The sequence below is a fragment of the Barbus barbus genome, assembly GCF_936440315.1.
Source record: "Barbus barbus genome assembly, chromosome: 48".
Taxonomy (NCBI): Eukaryota; Metazoa; Chordata; class Actinopteri; order Cypriniformes; family Cyprinidae; genus Barbus; species Barbus barbus.
Window position 1 is genome coordinate 19875038 of NC_136726.1, and position 18878 is coordinate 19893915.

The window sequence follows — 18878 nt, forward strand, 5'->3', positions numbered from 1 at the left end:
GAGTGTGTTGATCATTTGGAAATTGAGTGTAAGGCAGTGAGTTGCGTTTACAGTTCCGCAAAAAGAGTGTTGTGCAGTGGATTGTACCTACAGTTTTGCAAAGTGTGTGTTACAAAATTGCAAACTGGGTGCAAAGCAGTGTTTGTGCTAGTTTTGCAAACTCAGTGAGTGGTTTTGCTATAAGTATTACAGTTTTTGCCCGTTGCTTGAACACATTTTGCAAAACTTCGCTCATTGTGCCAAAACTCTAAACACAAGTAAACATGACACAACACTGGGAAATATACCATTCACATCTGTGCCAAATTGAAACTCTACTCTCAAAACCTAAACTCTGCTATCAAAACCTAACATTCCTTTGTCAAAATGTAACTCTGTTGACAAAATGACACATACTTGCATCATATGCAAACACTTTCAGATCAGGGGGAACACACTAGTCTACTTTATATAAAACACTGCAGTCTTTGATTTTCATTGTTTATTCAGAAGGCATATTTTCAGGAGACACATTTTCAAACAACCAAAAAAGCAAATAGGCCTACTCAATATTGTACATTGCAGCACTGTACATTGCAGTACCATGAATTCAGATAAAGCTTAAAAAAAAAAAAAGTAATAGAAAAAAAACACTATACTGTAAACACAAAAAATCATGACAATTGTGCATACGTGGGCTCATGGATCCCTCCGTCTGTTGGGGTCTGGCCACAGGACCTCATCGACATCGCAAGCAATGTCTTCTCCTGCTAGGCACCGGGGAAAATATCCTCTTGCATGTCGAAACCATCCATGGATTGCTGTCACCTGAATGTCGCCGCAGGCCTGTTCCATTGCCTGCAGAAGAGGCATGCGGGCATGTAGTTGGCGGTCATATACACGCCATCTCCAAGCTGAAAAGAATTCCTCTATAGGGTTTAAAAATGGTGAGTAAGGGGGCAAGTATACCACTTCAAATTGATTGTGGTTGGTGAACCAGGCCTGGACCAGAGCAGCCCGATGGAAACTGACATTATCCCATATCACCACAAACCTGGGCTGATCTGGTCTGTTCTGTACAACTATATTATGGAGAGCATCTAGAAATGTGAGTATATGTTGGCTATTGTATGGACCTAGTTTTGCATGATGATGCAGAAGCCCTCGAAGGCTTATGGCAGCACACAATGTGATATTTCCCCCGCGCTGCCTTGGGACGTGCACAATTGCCCTTTGGCCAATTACATTACGACCCCGTCGTCTTGTTTTGCTCAGGTCGAATCCAGCTTCATCAATGAAAATTAATTCATGAGGCTGTGCAGCTCCATCCATGGCCAAGATTCTCTGTAAAAAAAAAAAAAAAAGAGAACATATTACTGTACTACAGTGCTACACATACAGAACCCTCACCCCATCACACAGGTACCTGTGTAGCTCTCAGAATGGATCCATGTGGTACTGATATGGTACATATTCAGCTGCTACTGGATTTCACCAATACTGTATTGTAAATGTAAAGGACAGTTACACTTACCCGTACATATTCAGCTCGAAGTCCTTTGACCCTGTTACTGTTCCTCTCAAATGGGATTCTGTAGAGCTGCTTCATGGTGATGCTGTGTTTTCCCAAGATGCGTCTGATGGTGGTGATGCTCACATGGTTTATGTTGTTGAACACTTGCCTGTCTGCAAGTATTTTCTGTCATAGCTGGTGGAGACGGATGGTATTGTCTGCCCTCACTAGGTCCACAACGGCAAGTTCCTGCTGTTGTGTGAACAGGCGTTGGCGTCCTCCCCCAGAAGGTCTTCGAGTCATTCTAGAGAAATACAACCACATATTGTCATCGGTTTGCTTATTTTTCTTACAGTACTTTCCTGTATATATTGTATCATCCACTGTACAACACTGTACTTCAATATAAGTAATCATGGTATGTTTCACAAAAACTACCACTTTGGCTGCAAAAGGAGCATTAGCACCCTGCAATACCCTGTACACTTGATATGGTAATGTGATATACTGTACAACAGTGCTATAAAAACCATCTGAGTAGAGTAGAAGGTAGAGAGGTGAAGACATACCTGTATTCTAGTCGGAATGTTCTTATTACAGATGCCACTGTGAAGCGGCTTAGATGTGGGTGGACTCTCTGCCCAGCTTCCCTCATAGTCAGGCCATGGTTGATGACATGGTCCACCAAAGTTGCTCTTATATCATCAGAAATATGGGTCCGTGCATGGCCTCCTCCTCCTCCTCCTCCTCTTCCTCCTCTTCCTCTTGCTCTTGCTCTCCCTCCATCCATGCTTGCAAAGTTCTTGAAATGGCTAAACTGAGGGCTTTTTGTAGTTGGCTAATTGGTGTTCAGTTTTGCAAGTAAGTGCCTTCAAGTGTGTATTTGAGTGGTTGCAATTACCCGATGTGTTTTGTATTTTGGATACATGTATTTTCCAAATGGCACCCTGAGATTTCATTTTTGAACGAGTGTAGTATGCAGGACCATGTGTGTTGCATAAAGGAGTAAGTGTGTTGCATAATTGCAACTAGAGTGCAAAGCAGCGCTTTTGTTTAAGGTATGAGTACATGTGTTTGAGGTATGGTAACAAAAGCTTCAAGTTGTGTTACTTTAGTCTAATCATGGGTCTATAGTGTTCAAGCAACGGGCAAAAACTGTAATAGTTTTAGAAATTGTGCTATAAGCATCACAGTTAGGGTTTAAGCATTCAGAAAAAACTGTAAAAGGTCCAAGAATGGAATGGGGGTGGAGTACCCCTTGTTGGCTGATGGCCGCGCACATACCCATACAGCAAAAAAAAATAATTTTCAAATATAGTTTTAAATATTTCAAAATATGCAACAAAAAAAATGAAAAAATATATTAATGTAAATATATTTTCCACCAATATATTTTGGCCATATATAAATATATTTTTAAAATCATTCAAAATATATATTTTGACCTCTTTATATTTCAGTCCATGAAAATGCATTTTATTGCCACAGAAATACATTTAGAAATGTATTTTGGAATATGATGGTTGAAACTAAATCAATTTACTATTTCAAAAATATATTTCATTGAACTTCACTGTTAGCAAAATATATTTAGCTTTTTTTTTTTTTTTTGGCCACAATTATATTTTTTATTTTTTTGCCAATTGGGCTTCACTCCTCCTCTTCCTCCTCCACCTCCCACTCTTCATCTTTTTTCATTTCTTCCTCCACTCCCTTTCTCACCTCCTCTCTGGTGTCCTCGACCTCTTCCTTCACGTCTCTCTGGATACATTGTTTCAAACCTGAATGAGCTGACTTTGGCCCTTTTATCATCGAAGGCTCTGATTGGTGTGTGATAAATTTTGACTCCTAGTGTTTCCACTTGGGTACTTGTGTGTTAATTAGTGATGGGAAGTTCGGATCATTTTACCGACTCGGACCTTTGAGTCTCGTTCAGCAAAATGAACGAATCTTTTTTCGAGTCATTTCGTTCATTTCGTTCATTTTAGCAAAATATAATTCAAATGTTATGTGTTACTTTCCAAACACATCTACTACTTATGCAAACGTTTATCACACTACAAACAATACAAAACTATGCTATAAGAAACAGAAAATATTACTTAATTGTTTACCTGGGTCTTTAATCTATGATTAGCGCACCACCTCTTATCTGACAAGTGTTCGGGTTTGAGTCGTTCGTTCATCACATGACAGCCCCGTACGCTTAACTAATGCAGCGTGAGCCGGAAAGAGAATTGATTAGGTCTTCTATATCGAGTCTCGGGTTTGAGTCGTTCGTTCATCACGTGACAGCCCCATACGCTTAACTAATGCAGCCTGAGCCGGAAAGAGAATTGATTAGTTCTTCTATATCGAGTCTCGGGTTTGAGTCGTTCGTTCATCACGTGACAGCCCCATACGCTTAACTAATGCAGCCTGAGCCGGAAAGAGAATTGATTAGGTCTTCTATATCGAGTCTCGGGTTTGAGTCGTTCGTTCATCACGTGACAGCCCCATACGCTTAACTAATGCAGCCTGAGCCGGAAAGAGAATTGATTAGTTCTTCTATATCGAGTCTCGGGTTTGAGTCGTTCGTTCATCACGTGACAGCCCCATACGCTTAACTAATGCAGCCTGAGCCGGAAAGAGAATTGATTAGGTCTTCTATATCAAGTCTCGGGTTTGAGTCGTTCGTTCTTTTGTCACGTGACCACTTGCCGGATCAGTACATATCAAATAGGCTACCATAAAGTAAAACTGTATTTTTTGTATGTTGGATCATATTTAAGAATTATCATAAAATTATCAAAATATGTGTAATAAGCATTTTCCTAGAAATAAAAATGGTCTGTTCATTTTTTGAAATGCAAACATGCCTTAAAGCATGTTCTAAAATATAGCCACAGTGTTATTTTAAAGCTTATTTATTTTTTATTTATTTAAAAAAGGCCTAGCTTGTTGTGCAGTATTTTGTTTTAGTTTTTTAAGGCTCTGTGGCTTTAGTATATTTTAATTTTCTTGTATTTTTTATTTAAATAGTTTAAATTCATTTTGGAATAGTTATCCTCTTTGCTATAGCTTTTTCTGGCACAAAAATAAACAATAAAAAACTATTCAGGAGTGTGTACCGAGTGTTAATGTCTAAAGTGTCATATGTTACAAAAGTATAGTAAGTAACACTATAGTCCAATCTAAAGGGTTAACTCAAAAGACAACAAGGTATTGTATTTTATGAAGATTAGACTAAACAAATAAAAATAAAAACAAAGCATAACAAGTCAAGTCTGCTTTATTGTCAATTCTTTCACATGTACAGTACATACATACAGAGAACTGCAATTGCGTTACTCTCAGACCCTTGGTGCATACAATTAACATTTAAGACACTGACAGTAGACGTTCAAATACAGATATATACAGTTTAAACATATGCACATACAACTATACAAATGAGGACGTTTGTAGAAAAATAAAGAAAGAGATAAAGTGGCATAAGGCACATGGCAGAATAGATAGAGTGCAAACCAGTTAAATAAAACAAAACTAAATGTGCAGGTATATGTGTACTGCAAGAAGAGGTTAACCAACTCGTTATTATCTTTTTTTACCACATGGTGTTATGGAAAAGAACCATGTGACAGAAATTAAAAGCAATAATTTGAGACCAGAAAAGCATCACATAACTGTAAGAGTAAATAATAATACTAATAATTCTAATAATAATAATAATGACTATGCACCCGTTTGTAAGTAAGGTTGTAAATTAACTAATTTCTCTGTCCAAAACTGTCACGTCACGTGACAAAAGAACGAACGACTCAAACCCGAGACTCGATCAAGAACTAATCAATTATCTTTCCGGCTCAGGCTGCATTAGTTAAGCGTATGGGGCTGTCACGTGATGAACGAACGACTCAAACCCGAGACTCGATATAGAAGAACTAATCAATTCTCTTTCCGGCTCAGGCTGCATTAGTTAAGCGTATGGGGCTGTCACGTGATGAACGAACGACTCAAACCCGAGACTCGATATAGAAGAACTAATCAATTCTCTTTCCGGCTCAGGCTGCATTAGTTAAGCGTATGGGGCTGTCACGTGATGAACGAACGACTCAAACCCGAGACTCGATATACAAGAACTAATCAATTCTCTTTCCGGCTCAGGCTGCATTGGTTAAGCGTATGGGGCTGTCACGTGATGAACGAACGACTCAAACCCGAGACTCGATATAGAAGAACTAATCAATTCTCTTTCCGGCTCAGGCTGCATTGGTTAAGCATATGGGGCTGTCACGTGATGAACGAACGACTCAAACCCGAGAATGCTGTGCAATGCGCATGCGCGACTGAACGAATCACTCCCCGAGACGACTCGTTCTTCTCGAGTCACATTAAAGATTCGTTCAAAATGAACGAATCGTTCAAGAACGACCCATCACTAGTGTTAATTGTGCTCAAAGTGTGCTGACCACATGGTGTAAGCACTGCGAAATGTAGGGATTTGTGTGTAGAGTTTTGCAGTAACAGTTAACCAAATCTGACTCATTTATCAAAACAGGGGAATAATGTTTATAGTTTAGGGAATTGGGTGTGCTTTTTTAAAAATAGCGTTATGTTTGCACAATTAAGACACTCTTACCGGCACTCACACACATTATCAACACACCTCTCCTCACAGGCATCTTCCCCACAGCATTCAAACAGGCTCAGGTAACCCCACTGATCAAAAAACCTACACTAAACGTTTCTCTTTTAGATAAATATAGACCTGTCTCTCTCCTTCCATTCATAGGGAAAACACTCGAACGAGTTGTCTTCAACCAGCTCTCGCGGTTTCTTTCACAGTACAACAAACTGGATGCTAAACAGTCAGGTTTCAGGAATGGCCATTCAACAGAGACTGCGCTACTCTCAGTCACTGAAGCCCTGCGAACTGCAAAGGCTGATTCCAAATCGTCAGTCCTCATTCTGCTGGATCTTTCTGCTGCTTTTATTATTAAATCTAGAGTATGATTTTGACAATGAGTAGGTCCTGACACGTGTTGTTTAACACCAATAGAGTTTAGAATGTCTATAAATGTTGAACCAAACAAATCTTTTTCATTATCAACATGGATATTAAAATCACCTACAATCAGGACTTTATCTGTAACCCGCACTAAATCAGATAGAAAAATCAGCAAATTGTTTAATAAAGTTTGTATGGTGCCCTGGTGGCCTGTATACAGTAGCCAGTACAAACATCACATGGGATTTATCATTAACACTTGTTTCTTTGGATAACGGTATGTGAAGCACCATTACGTCAAACTAATTATACTTGAAACTCAGCCTCTGAGAAATACTGAAAATATTGCTACAAATTGTAACAACGCCTCCTCCTTTACCTTTTGTATGTGGCATTATACAAAATTATTTATTGAAAATAATTGATTATTGTTAGATTATTTCTAACAATAATCTTGGGGGTAGACTCGTTTAAAGTGATGTATTCATCTGGTTTTAGCCAGGTTTCTGTCAAACAAAGCACATCTAGTTTATGGTCAGTTATCATATCATTTACAAAGCATGCTTTTGTATAAAGGGATCTAATATTCAATAAGCCAAGCTTTATCATTTGTTTATCTGTGTTAAATCAGTTTTTTATTTGTTGAACAATTAAATTGTTACTCTTACTTTGGTTTGGATGTTTTCTGTATGGGGAACAGACACAGTCTCTATAGTGTGATATCTGGGTGAAAGAGTCTCTATGTGCTGAGAATTAACTGACTTCTGTGACGTGAGGCGGCTAGCAGACGGTCAGTTTAGCCAGTCTGTCTGCTTCCTCGCCCTATATTGGATGTCTGTCAATATGAGATAAATCAAATGTAGGAAAAATTAGAAATTCTGCATGTTGTTGTGCCTCTGAGAACAGGGTCAGAAAACGTCTCGGGTTACGTATGTAACCCTGGTTCCCTGAAGGGAACGAGACGCTGCGTCGAACGCTACGGGGAACGCCTTCAGCGTGACCGCGCTCTGAACCAGAGTGTAAAAATGTCCAATGAAAGGGCGAGACGTCATAGGCGGGTGACGTCACTGACCGGAAAGCATATAAGCACGTGCGGTGGAGCCGGCGTTTGCTTCCAGGAATGAAGCAACCGCTCGCAGGGATACAGGAAGTATGGCCTAGAGACGCAGCTGGTCAGGCTCCCGAAAGGGAGGAGGACTGAGGGCCTGCAGCAAGACAGGCCGTGGTATAGAAGAGGGGATCTAGGAAATAACTCGCTCGAGGGTAGAAAAACGCTTTGGCCCGACCAGGGGCAAAGACGAGATAAGAAGGGGCCATGAAGGGCCTACAAATCCCCACTCTCTTAAGAGACCACAGCCAGGTCCCCGTAGGGACACGTCGTACAGGAGGCCTCAGCCTCAGCGCACCGTGGAGGAAACATGTAACCAGGGGGTGTCGACCCACTGTAAGGCCACCGAGAAGGGCATGGCAGGCCGATAAAGCCGCCACGTAACCGTCAGGGTGGAGTGAGTTACCCCTGCGGAGAAACGGGCCTGCAGGACCTGCAGCACTGTACCAAACGGGCAGTTAACTGGGTCAAGGTGGCGGTCTCCGCACCAAGAAGTGAAATATTTTCACTTCAGGGCATACAGTTTCCTCGTAGAGGGAGCTCTGGATTGGAAGATGGTCTCAGCAACCTCGGTTGAGAGACCGGAAGCTATGAGCTGCGCCCCCTCAGAGGCCAGAACTTCCACACGTAATGCGCGCGTCGCCTCGGCAACGTGCGCTGCAACAGCGAGCACTCACTCAGAGGGGAAAGAACTGCACACGCGGGCTTCCACGAGCGAGAGCGCTAGATCTGGGGAATGCAGGAGGAGATAGGGCGAACCCGTCTCCAACCTGTTCACCAGATCCCTGTTGCCATCCAGAACTCCCGGGAGCAGAGCGATCGGGGAAAAACCGTACAGACGAAGCCTCGGCCAGGTCTGTACCAAGCGTCCAGTCCAAAGGAGCTGGAGGAACTAGAGGGGCATAGCGCTGACTCTCGAGTCGCACAGCCAAAAACCTCCATATCTGCTTCACCACCTCGGGGTGAAGCATCCATTCCCCGGGCCTCAGCCCCTGCCTCGACAGGATGTCTGCTCCCACATTGAGATACCCAGGGATATAGATGGCTCTGAGCGAGCGAAGTTTGCCCTGGAACCACACAAGGATCTGGTGTGCCAGCTTGTACAAGGGGCGCGAACGCAGACCTCCCTGGTGGTTGATGTAAGAGACCACCGCTGTGCTGTCGGTGCGCACCAACACATGGTGATCTCTTAGGTCCGGGAGAAAGTGCTTGAGTGCACGAAACACGGCCAACATTTCCGTGGCGACCGCTCCACAGACCGCGGGCAGGGTGGCTACTCATGACCGCTCCCCAACCGGTGAGGGATGCGTCCGTCGCTAGCATTACGCGGCGACAAGAGGCTCCCAGCACCGGGCCCTGAGACAAGAACCAAGCTTGCTCCACATGTCTAAGGCACGTAGGCATCGCCGCGTGACCTTGATCATGCGAAGCGGGTTTCCCATTATTAATATGCTTGTGCAAGCACTGTTTCATTGACGCGTCCACCTCCTCGGAGGAAGAAAAGGTCTAGGGAAGGGAAGAGGATAGGGGCTCGCCCTCCTTCCTACAGCGCTAGTGAAACTCACTCCTCTGTTTTTTTTTTTGTTTTTTTTTAATGAGAGCCTTCAGAGAGCAGGCATAAGAATTGAAAAAGCTCACAAACAGGCAGTCAGCTCCCTCGAGAGCTGAATCTGCGCGCTCTGCTCTCAAGCAGACCACACACAGACTGCGTGTATCCCAAGCAGTGATATAATGTGTGCAGGGAGGAACACACAGCCCGGAATGCGATCTGCTATCGCCCCAGTGCTTGCACATATTGCTGGAGCCTATTCAAGTGATTGTGCAGGACAAACAACACTAAATAAGACTCACAACATGCAAAGACAATACACACAGACAGAGAAGCGGTTGCTGAATGACGAAAAGCAAACGCCGGCTCCACCGCACGTGCTTATATGCTTTCCGGTCAGTGACGTCACCCGCCTATGACGTCTCGCCCTTTCATTGGACATTTTTACACTCTGGTTCAGAGCGCGGTCACGCTGAAGGCGTTCCCCGTAGCGTTCGACGCAGCTCGAGTTCCTGGAAGGGAACTTAGAATTTTACAATACAATGGGGGGGGGGGGGGGTTTAGCTAAACAGGTGGTTGGTATTATGTATGAGTGGCTAAGCAAGCTAACACACAACAATTAATCTCTCACAGGCAAACTCTCAAATGAACACACACAAAGATAAAGAAAAAAACAGTAGACCTTTGAAGCTGTGAAAAGTTGCCTTTATGACAATTATTTTTCAAATTTGTAAATAAAATGATTTTTGAAGTGTGTTTCACAAGAAAATACCATTTGAGTCTTTACTTTAAAATTGTATGCTTAATTCAATGTGTTACTTTCCATTTCTTTATAATTCATTGTGAAGTTAACTAGCAATTTCTGAGAGAGTTTTTTTTTTTTTTTTTTTACCAAATTGTTTTTCAGTATAATTCTTGACACCTGCTAGTGCAGTAAAACTACTATATGTTTTAACCCAAAAGCTGTGTTGAGACTGTTGGGTAAGGAACTTTGAAACTGCTTTGTGCAGTGCTGAACGGTAATCTTTTCATATCTAAAACACTTGAGTAGTGACAGGTGACAGAACAAGCCGGTGTTTTGTTTTTGTTTATGAAATACATTGTAAAAAAAAATATATATAAATAAATAAATGTTGTAAATAAAGCAATGAATACTAAAGTATGTTTTACCTCAAAATTAATGTTTAATGTTGTAATTATTTGTCAAATCTACTAGCAATATCTGAGTGAAAACTGTTTCTACACCAGTTGTTTTCAGTGTTAGTTGAAAAGGTCGCACTCCTCAATGCAGGCAGTTTCAACGTTTTGTGTTTTTTTGTAAAGAATTGTAAGTGTTGACCGAACAAGCCGGTTCTGTTTGCAGAAGTAGTAACAGCTAGTCATAACTTGGGAGCGAGTTGAGTTCATTAAACTGGATAAACCCGTATGTTGACATCAGGGCCGGCGCTAGCCATTTGGGTGCCCTAAGCACAAACGCTTGGCGGTGCCCCCCCCCACCACCACCAAAGAAATAACTACCATTCAGAATTTCTTAGTTAGGTTCTCTTTACTTCCAAAATAACTGCTGCAAATAAATAATTGGAACAGAACAATGTAAACACAGAAAGTTAAAAGTGCAAAAAAAGTTTAAAGTGCAAATAAGTATAAGTGTATGAATTTTATGAAGTATGAATTTTAAAGTGCACATTTTAAACTGCAAATAACCATACATAACTGCACAGTAGAATTTACTTCTACATACTCCTGGCCTTGAGTTGCTCCTTGCATGTATTTTAGCATTGACCCTGCATTCAGAAATACAAGACAAAATATTCAGGGATTCTACTGAAATGCATTTTTGATTGAACCATCAACCATCATACACAGGGCCGGCGCTAGCCATTTGGGTGCCCTAAGCACAAACGCTTGGCGGTGCCCCCCCCCACCACCACCAAAGAAATAACTACCATTCAGAATTTCTTAGTTAGGTTCTCTTTACTTCCAAAATAACTGCTGCAAATAAATAATTGGAACAGAACAATGTAAACACAGAAAGTTAAAAGTGCAAAAAAAGTTTAAAGTGCAAATAAGTATAAGTGTATGAATTTTATGAAGTATGAATTTTAAAGTGCACATTTTAAACTGCAAATAACCATACATAACTGCACAGTAGAATTTACTTCTACATACTCCTGGCCTTGAGTTGCTCCTTGCATGTATTTTAGCATTGACCCTGCATTCAGAAATACAAGACAAAATATTCAGGGATTCTACTGAAATGCATTTTTGATTGAACCATCAACCATCATACAAAAATATTGCACACATTAGTCTTTTATATAGGCCTATGTGTCACTGGAACATTTAAAATTCAAAACTCTATTTTACCTTTAAAAGAGGTCTGATGAGGCACAATATAATAATTCTGTACATAATTTGTAGGGCTGGGAAAAGATTAATCGCGATTAATCACATCCAAAATAAAAGTTTGTGTCTACATGATATATGTGCGTGTACTGTGTATAATTATTTTGTATATATAATTTATATAATTTGTATAATTATTTTGTATATATAATTTTGTATAATTATTTTGTATATATAATTTCTATATACAAAATAATTATACACAGTACACGCACATATATCATGTAGACACAAACTTTTATTTTGGATGCGATTAATTGAGATTAATCTTTTCCCAGCCCTAATAATTTGACAACTCTGTGAATATGAAAATATACAAACACTGAGATTGTGGGTTTTTTTTTTCTAATTTCAGTTTCACCAACAGATGTCGCCCTTGGCCGAACCTCTTGAAAATGACCGCATAGAACAACAACGAAAAAACTTTATCTAAGCGGTCTAATTTGGCAAAATCACATCACGTTCAGTTGCAGGGTTTTTCTAAAGTTCACCTTACCAAGAGGCAGATAGGCATTATATTGAAGCGAAGAAATTACAATAGGGAACGTTCTGCACTAATAGCTATATGCACACACATCTGTAACGTATAGCCTACCTAGGGGGAAAATTAGCTTTATTTGTCATTCAAATATGACGATGAGGACCCCAACGATTGGCCTTCCTTTCCTTCTCAAACAAACTGCATCTTTAACAGCCCAAGTTTCAAAATTTCCCGGGGGAGAAACCCCCGGACCCCGTTAAAATAAAAGACTCAACATGCAGGGCTAAAGCCCCGGATCTTTTGCACTACTAGCGACGCGGACGCGCCGACGCCCCTGGACATGCTACACGCACAAAACTAACATTTTTATTTAAAACATTGTCTTACCTGCAAGCGACGCGCGAGCATCATCCCGCTGTCTCTTCTTTTTTCTTTTTTCCGCCCCGACTCTTGGTGCCTTTTCGAGGCCATGTCTGAGGTCGGTGTCGGCCAAATTTGAAATTGATTGAAGCATAATTGAACAGACCACTGGGAGGTGGGGAAGGGGCGGCACCAGAGGGAGACTGGCACAGAGATTCACCTTTTTCTCGACTAATTTGGTCTAGGCCTATATTACTTTTGTATTGCTTTTGTATATTAACATGCTAGAAATATTTTATTTGTTATTTATACTAGTAGCCTATATTGTGATGATATTTTCACGACCCAGATTTTTTGGTGCCCCCCCCAAGCACTTGGTGCCCTACGCGCAGTGCGTGATGTGCGTGTGCGGAGCGCCGGCCCTGATCATACAAAAATATTGCACACATTAGTCTTTTATATAGGCCTATGTGTCACTGGAACATTTAAAATTCAAAACTCTATTTTACCTTTAAAAGAGGTCTGATGAGGCACAATATAATAATTCTGTACATAATTTGTAGGGCTGGGAAAAGATTAATCGCGATTAATCACATCCAAAATAAAAGTTTGTGTCTACATGATATATGTGCGTGTACTGTGTATAATTATTTTGTATATATAATTTATATAATTTGTATAATTATTTTGTATATATAATTTTGTATAATTATTTTGTATATATAATTTCTATATACAAAATAATTATACACAGTACACGCACATATATCATGTAGACACAAACTTTTATTTTGGATGCGATTAATTGAGATTAATCTTTTCCCAGCCCTAATAATTTGACAACTCTGTGAATATGAAAATATACAAACACTGAGATTGTGGGTTTTTTTTTTCTAATTTCAGTTTCACCAACAGATGTCGCCCTTGGCCGAACCTCTTGAAAATGACCGCATAGAACAACAACGAAAAAACTTTATCTAAGCGGTCTAATTTGGCAAAATCACATCACGTTCAGTTGCAGGGTTTTTCTAAAGTTCACCTTACCAAGAGGCAGATAGGCATTATATTGAAGCGAAGAAATTACAATAGGGAACGTTCTGCACTAATAGCTATATGCACACACATCTGTAACGTATAGCCTACCTAGGGGGAAAATTAGCTTTATTTGTCATTCAAATATGACGATGAGGACCCCAACGATTGGCCTTCCTTTCCTTCTCAAACAAACTGCATCTTTAACAGCCCAAGTTTCAAAATTTCCCGGGGGAGAAACCCCCGGACCCCGTTAAAATAAAAGACTCAACATGCAGGGCTAAAGCCCCGGATCTTTTGCACTACTAGCGACGCGGACGCGCCGACGCCCCTGGACATGCTACACGCACAAAACTAACATTTTTATTTAAAACATTGTCTTACCTGCAAGCGACGCGCGAGCATCATCCCGCTGTCTCTTCTTTTTTCTTTTTTCCGCCCCGACTCTTGGTGCCTTTTCGAGGCCATGTCTGAGGTCGGTGTCGGCCAAATTTGAAATTGATTGAAGCATAATTGAACAGACCACTGGGAGGTGGGGAAGGGGCGGCACCAGAGGGAGACTGGCACAGAGATTCACCTTTTTCTCGACTAATTTGGTCTAGGCCTATATTACTTTTGTATTGCTTTTGTATATTAACATGCTAGAAATATTTTATTTGTTATTTATACTAGTAGCCTATATTGTGATGATATTTTCACGACCCAGATTTTTTGGTGCCCCCCCCAAGCACTTGGTGCCCTACGCGCAGTGCGTGATGTGCGTGTGCGGAGCGCCGGCCCTGGTTGACATTGTACTACTAACTTTGAAAGTTTCCACTTGGATGGGCAAAAAAAATCTTGTTTGTTTAACAGACGTTTGAGCTTCACTAGACTGATTTTCACATTCTTGTCTCCCCCCACTGTAAAATACTGTTCGTTTGTGGCAGATATTTCTTATCTCTGCTATGATCAAAAATAAATAATTAAAAAAATACATTGCCAATGCGACATCCCTTCTGTATCTCACAAACCATTTTTGAGCATAAGGCCATGTGACACTGAAACTATGGTTAGCTTTATTATCCAATAAACATGCTGAGATACAAGGAGTGTGAACTAATATTCTAGCTGTGTTTCATGCAAATGTATGTAAAATAACTCTTTTTACATCTCACAAATGTAAATTTATTTCTTGTTTTTGTGCTGTTGTACAATGAAACACTAAAGAATTGGTTTAGAGACAATTTTCACTCAGAAACTGCTAGTAAATTTCACTAATATTTACAAATAACGTTAAACCCCTATACAGAGTGCTGATTCCCTGACAATTTTCAAGCGACAGCTGACAACTCACCTCTTTCATCACTATCTGACTTCATCCTAAATGAAATAAAAATCTTTTAATCTTTCCCTGTCTAGCTTGTACTTATTTGAAAAATGCTTGACACTTGGTATTACGAGCACTTCCTGTGTCTGTTTGCCTCTTTAAGATGAATCGCTTGATGTATTCCCCAATTGTAAGTTGCTTTGGATAAAAGCGTTTGCTAAATGATTAAATGTAAATAACGTTTGGAAGTAAAATGTGCTTTAGTAATTTTACAAATTTTAGAATGTAAAAAAAAAAATTAAATCTCAGAGACCAAAAAAAAAAAAAAAACTCTTAAAACTGTACTTTACAAGTTTCTTAATAGCCACTTAAAACAGCAATATTCACTCACACACAATAGACATGCAACATTGTTGTAGGCACAGTATACTGTAAAAAGGAAGAAAAAAAAAAAAAAGATTACAAGATAATACTGTTTCAATCGTTCAACTTAAAAATTAATGTTTAATTCAATGTGGAACTTTCCATTTCTTTGTAATTATTTGTGAAATTTACTAGCAATTTCTGAGATAAAACTGATTCACGAGCATACTTTCTAATCATTGTGACCCCATTTAGGCATTCAACCACTGGAACAGAAATTATTATAATTTGTTTTATGTCCCAAAATTGTTTGGCCAGCCAAAACCATGAGTTCAGTAAGTGTACATTTAGGGTGATATGACTGGTCACCATTATTTTATATTTATTACTATGGTTACTATGTGCTAAAAAGAGAAAATGCAAAGTCAAGGGTGTAAATAATTATTTAAGTTAATTATTGACTAATTATTTAATAATTAATTAATTATTGACAGTACAAATAAATCATGCAGTCATAAAACCAGCATGTATAATAGTTAGGGGCCAAGCACCAAAAGTGCTTAGGCACCTATTGTATCCAATAAGCCCAAAGTATTTTTCTCCAGAAGTTGTGACCTAAAAAAAAAGTCCTTGTATTCATTTAATGTTGCCATAAGCGCAACCTGGAGCATCCACCGGCAGAAACAGAAATAGAAGCGTATGCTAACGAATGTAAATCAGTATTTAGCATAACAGTAGTAAATGTATCTGTCTCGCACATGTCCCGCATTGTCCCGCAAAATCACATCTACTGTCCTGCAACAGATCTATAGCCAGGTGGTTACCCTAGAGTAGAAAAATAATAATTACTAATTTGAAATTAAATTTCAATTAATTAAATAAAAAAACAAAAAAACCCCCCAAAAAACAATGCATTATAAAAATGAAAAGAAGCAGGTTTTTTTGTGATAAGATCAAACGGTAAACTCCTGGAATGTCTAAGGATCCAGTAAGCGAATGCATTCAAACGGTAAGTTCAAAACAGCGGCTGATTTCATTAGAGATGGCGGAGATAATAGTTCTCACGTACATAAAAAAAATCAGCAAGCTATTTGGATTAAAGGGGTCAACGGATGTGACATGCATTTTACAAGTTGTTTGAACTGAAATGTGTCTTGGCAGTGTTTGTACACAACCACCCTATAATGATAAAGATCCACCCAGTGTTTTTTTTTTTATCTAGTTAAATCATTTCCCCTTTCTCATATCAAGCCAAACTCTGATGCCTGACCCAGGCCCCTCCCATGATTGTTGACGGACACTAGCGTTTTACCTTAGACCCACCCTGAGTAAGCTGTCATCAGTCCGCCATTGTTTCGACGCCACAGCAGGAGTACACAAGAATGGCTCCTTGGCGATTGAGGTGCTTTGTTGTTGGATGTAATAATGAACATTGAACATAGCAACGTCATTTACTCCAGACATCTGAGCCGCTGATCTATCTCAATGAATTTATGTTCGTGCGAATCATTCGTGATCCAGCCTCAGCTACAGAAGAAGTGAGTATAGCTTATTTTATGGATCTTTGCAAATCGCCTTTCCTAATAACGTGCTAGTTAGCAAGTTCTGCAGCTAAAGTAAACAGTATCATGAGAAAGGCTTGTTATCCCATGGAAGAGAGGGGTGGGGTGAGCAGAGCTCATTTGCATTTAAAGAAACATGCACCATAAGAGGTTGCTGAAAACAGCTGATTTTGACAAGGTAAAAAACAGTGTTGTTTTAGACTACCATTGAGAAATTTTAACCAAAGTATGTTATAGACTTTTCATTAAGACCCTAAAGAATCATATCACTTGTGAAAAATGGTCATCCGATGACCCCCTTGAAAAGCATGAGCGTTTTATACTGGATACTGGGTGAAGGTGTTTTAGATTGCGCAGTAATCAGTGGTTTAGTAATTCTGGATCAGTCAGGTCAAGGTAGCTTGTTTAGTGGTCTTTTGGTGTCCCCCTGTGTTCCTGTTTGGTATCGCAGATTGACTTGTGCAATTTATACTATACTATAATACTATATGCAATGTAGAAATATTCCTTTTCTGTGAAGCTGCTTTGCAACAGTGTCTCATGAAAAGTGCTATAAAATAAATGTGAATTGCATTGCAAACAATTATTAATTAATTCATAATCTTTTTTATTTATTTATTTAGTGTGGCACTATATACATTCTTTGCGAATTATGAAAATTAAAAAGTACTTTTTTTTTTTTAGTACTTTAGTTTGCATTTAATTATTTATTTATTTCTGGGTGGGGGAGTGGGGTTGAGTACCGCCACTTATTCTTTTCTTCAAGCATTGAATGCGTATCATATGCACACCAAAAGTGAATTTCTGCATATAAATTGCATGCCAAAAACAGAAAATCATGTTATTGATACGCATTTTCATGAGACCAGGGTCATTTGTTTTTTTTAAATGCCATATCTGTCACACATTCTTGGCAACTCACAATTATTTGTTGTACCATAAATGTAACAAAAAAGTTTTTAACAAAGTTAATGTAATGACTTGTGTTTGATGATATTTTTCTTTGTCATTTACTTTTATTTATAGAGTAATGTGGATTTCTTAACCTGATAAATTAAAATTATTTATGTTAAAATAACACAGAGCAATAAAATATAATTTAGCATCTATGCAAATGCATATACAATATTTGTAACTAAAATAAGTATTAATAAAATAAAGAGACAGTTATTTAACAATATGTTAAGGAGTAGTAACATTTGTTCAGTCTTACAGTTACCACCGGCCCTTTGATGGCAGCCATAATGTTGAAGTGGCCCTCACCCCTAGACTAACAAGTTCAAGTTCAAGTTGAGCTTTATTGTCATTCTGCTACATGTGGGGACATACAGTGGAACGAAATGTCGTGCCTCGCAGGACCACAGTGCTACATAAATACAGACATACAACAATGAAGTAAAAAAAAACACTTTAAGCCTATAAACCTATAAAAAACACTATAAACCTATACACAACTAACCTACTGACAGATTTTAACTATAAGTATACTATATATAAATACTTACCCTATACAAACTAAAAAAATAGAAGATAAAAAATACAAACTATATGAATGCTTCACATAAATACTGTACATGTGCAAAGAGAAACATTTGGAGTCAGCAGCTGGTTGGGGAACAGTGCAGGATGATTTGTTGTGCATGAGCATGTAAACATACATATATTGCTGAGTCTTTTGTGCGATTGTGTACACGCAGCAGTGTGTGTAAAGTGTCTAGTGCACATAGAGGGGAGTGTGTTACTACAGATGGTTTGTACAGGCCCACTCACCCTGCACAATTTGAATTGCACAAAAAAGTTTCATACAGTTTTTTTCTTTGGTGTGGTAAGGTTTGGGGTGGGGGTGGTCCATGTTTCAGGTGGTAGGGGTTTGCATGGGGTTTCAGAGGGGGGCGGGGTGGTTTGAGTTCAGGGCTCTCACAGCCTGGGGGAAAAAGTTGTTGAGCAGTCTGGCGGAGCGGGGAGCCTATTTGCTGGAGCATTGTGTAGGGAAAATGTTCAGGATGGAGGGGAGAGGGGCACCGATGATCTTTGCAGCTGTGTTCACTGTCCGGTGGAGGGTCTTGCGGTCAGCAGCACTGCAGTTCCCGTACCAGACAGTAATGCAGCTGGTCAGCACACTCTCAATGGTGCCTCTGCAGAATGTGGTGAGGATGGGTGGAGGGAGACTTGCTCTTTTCAGCCGGCGGAGAAAGTGTAGGCGCTGTTGTGCCTTTTTGGAGAGTGACA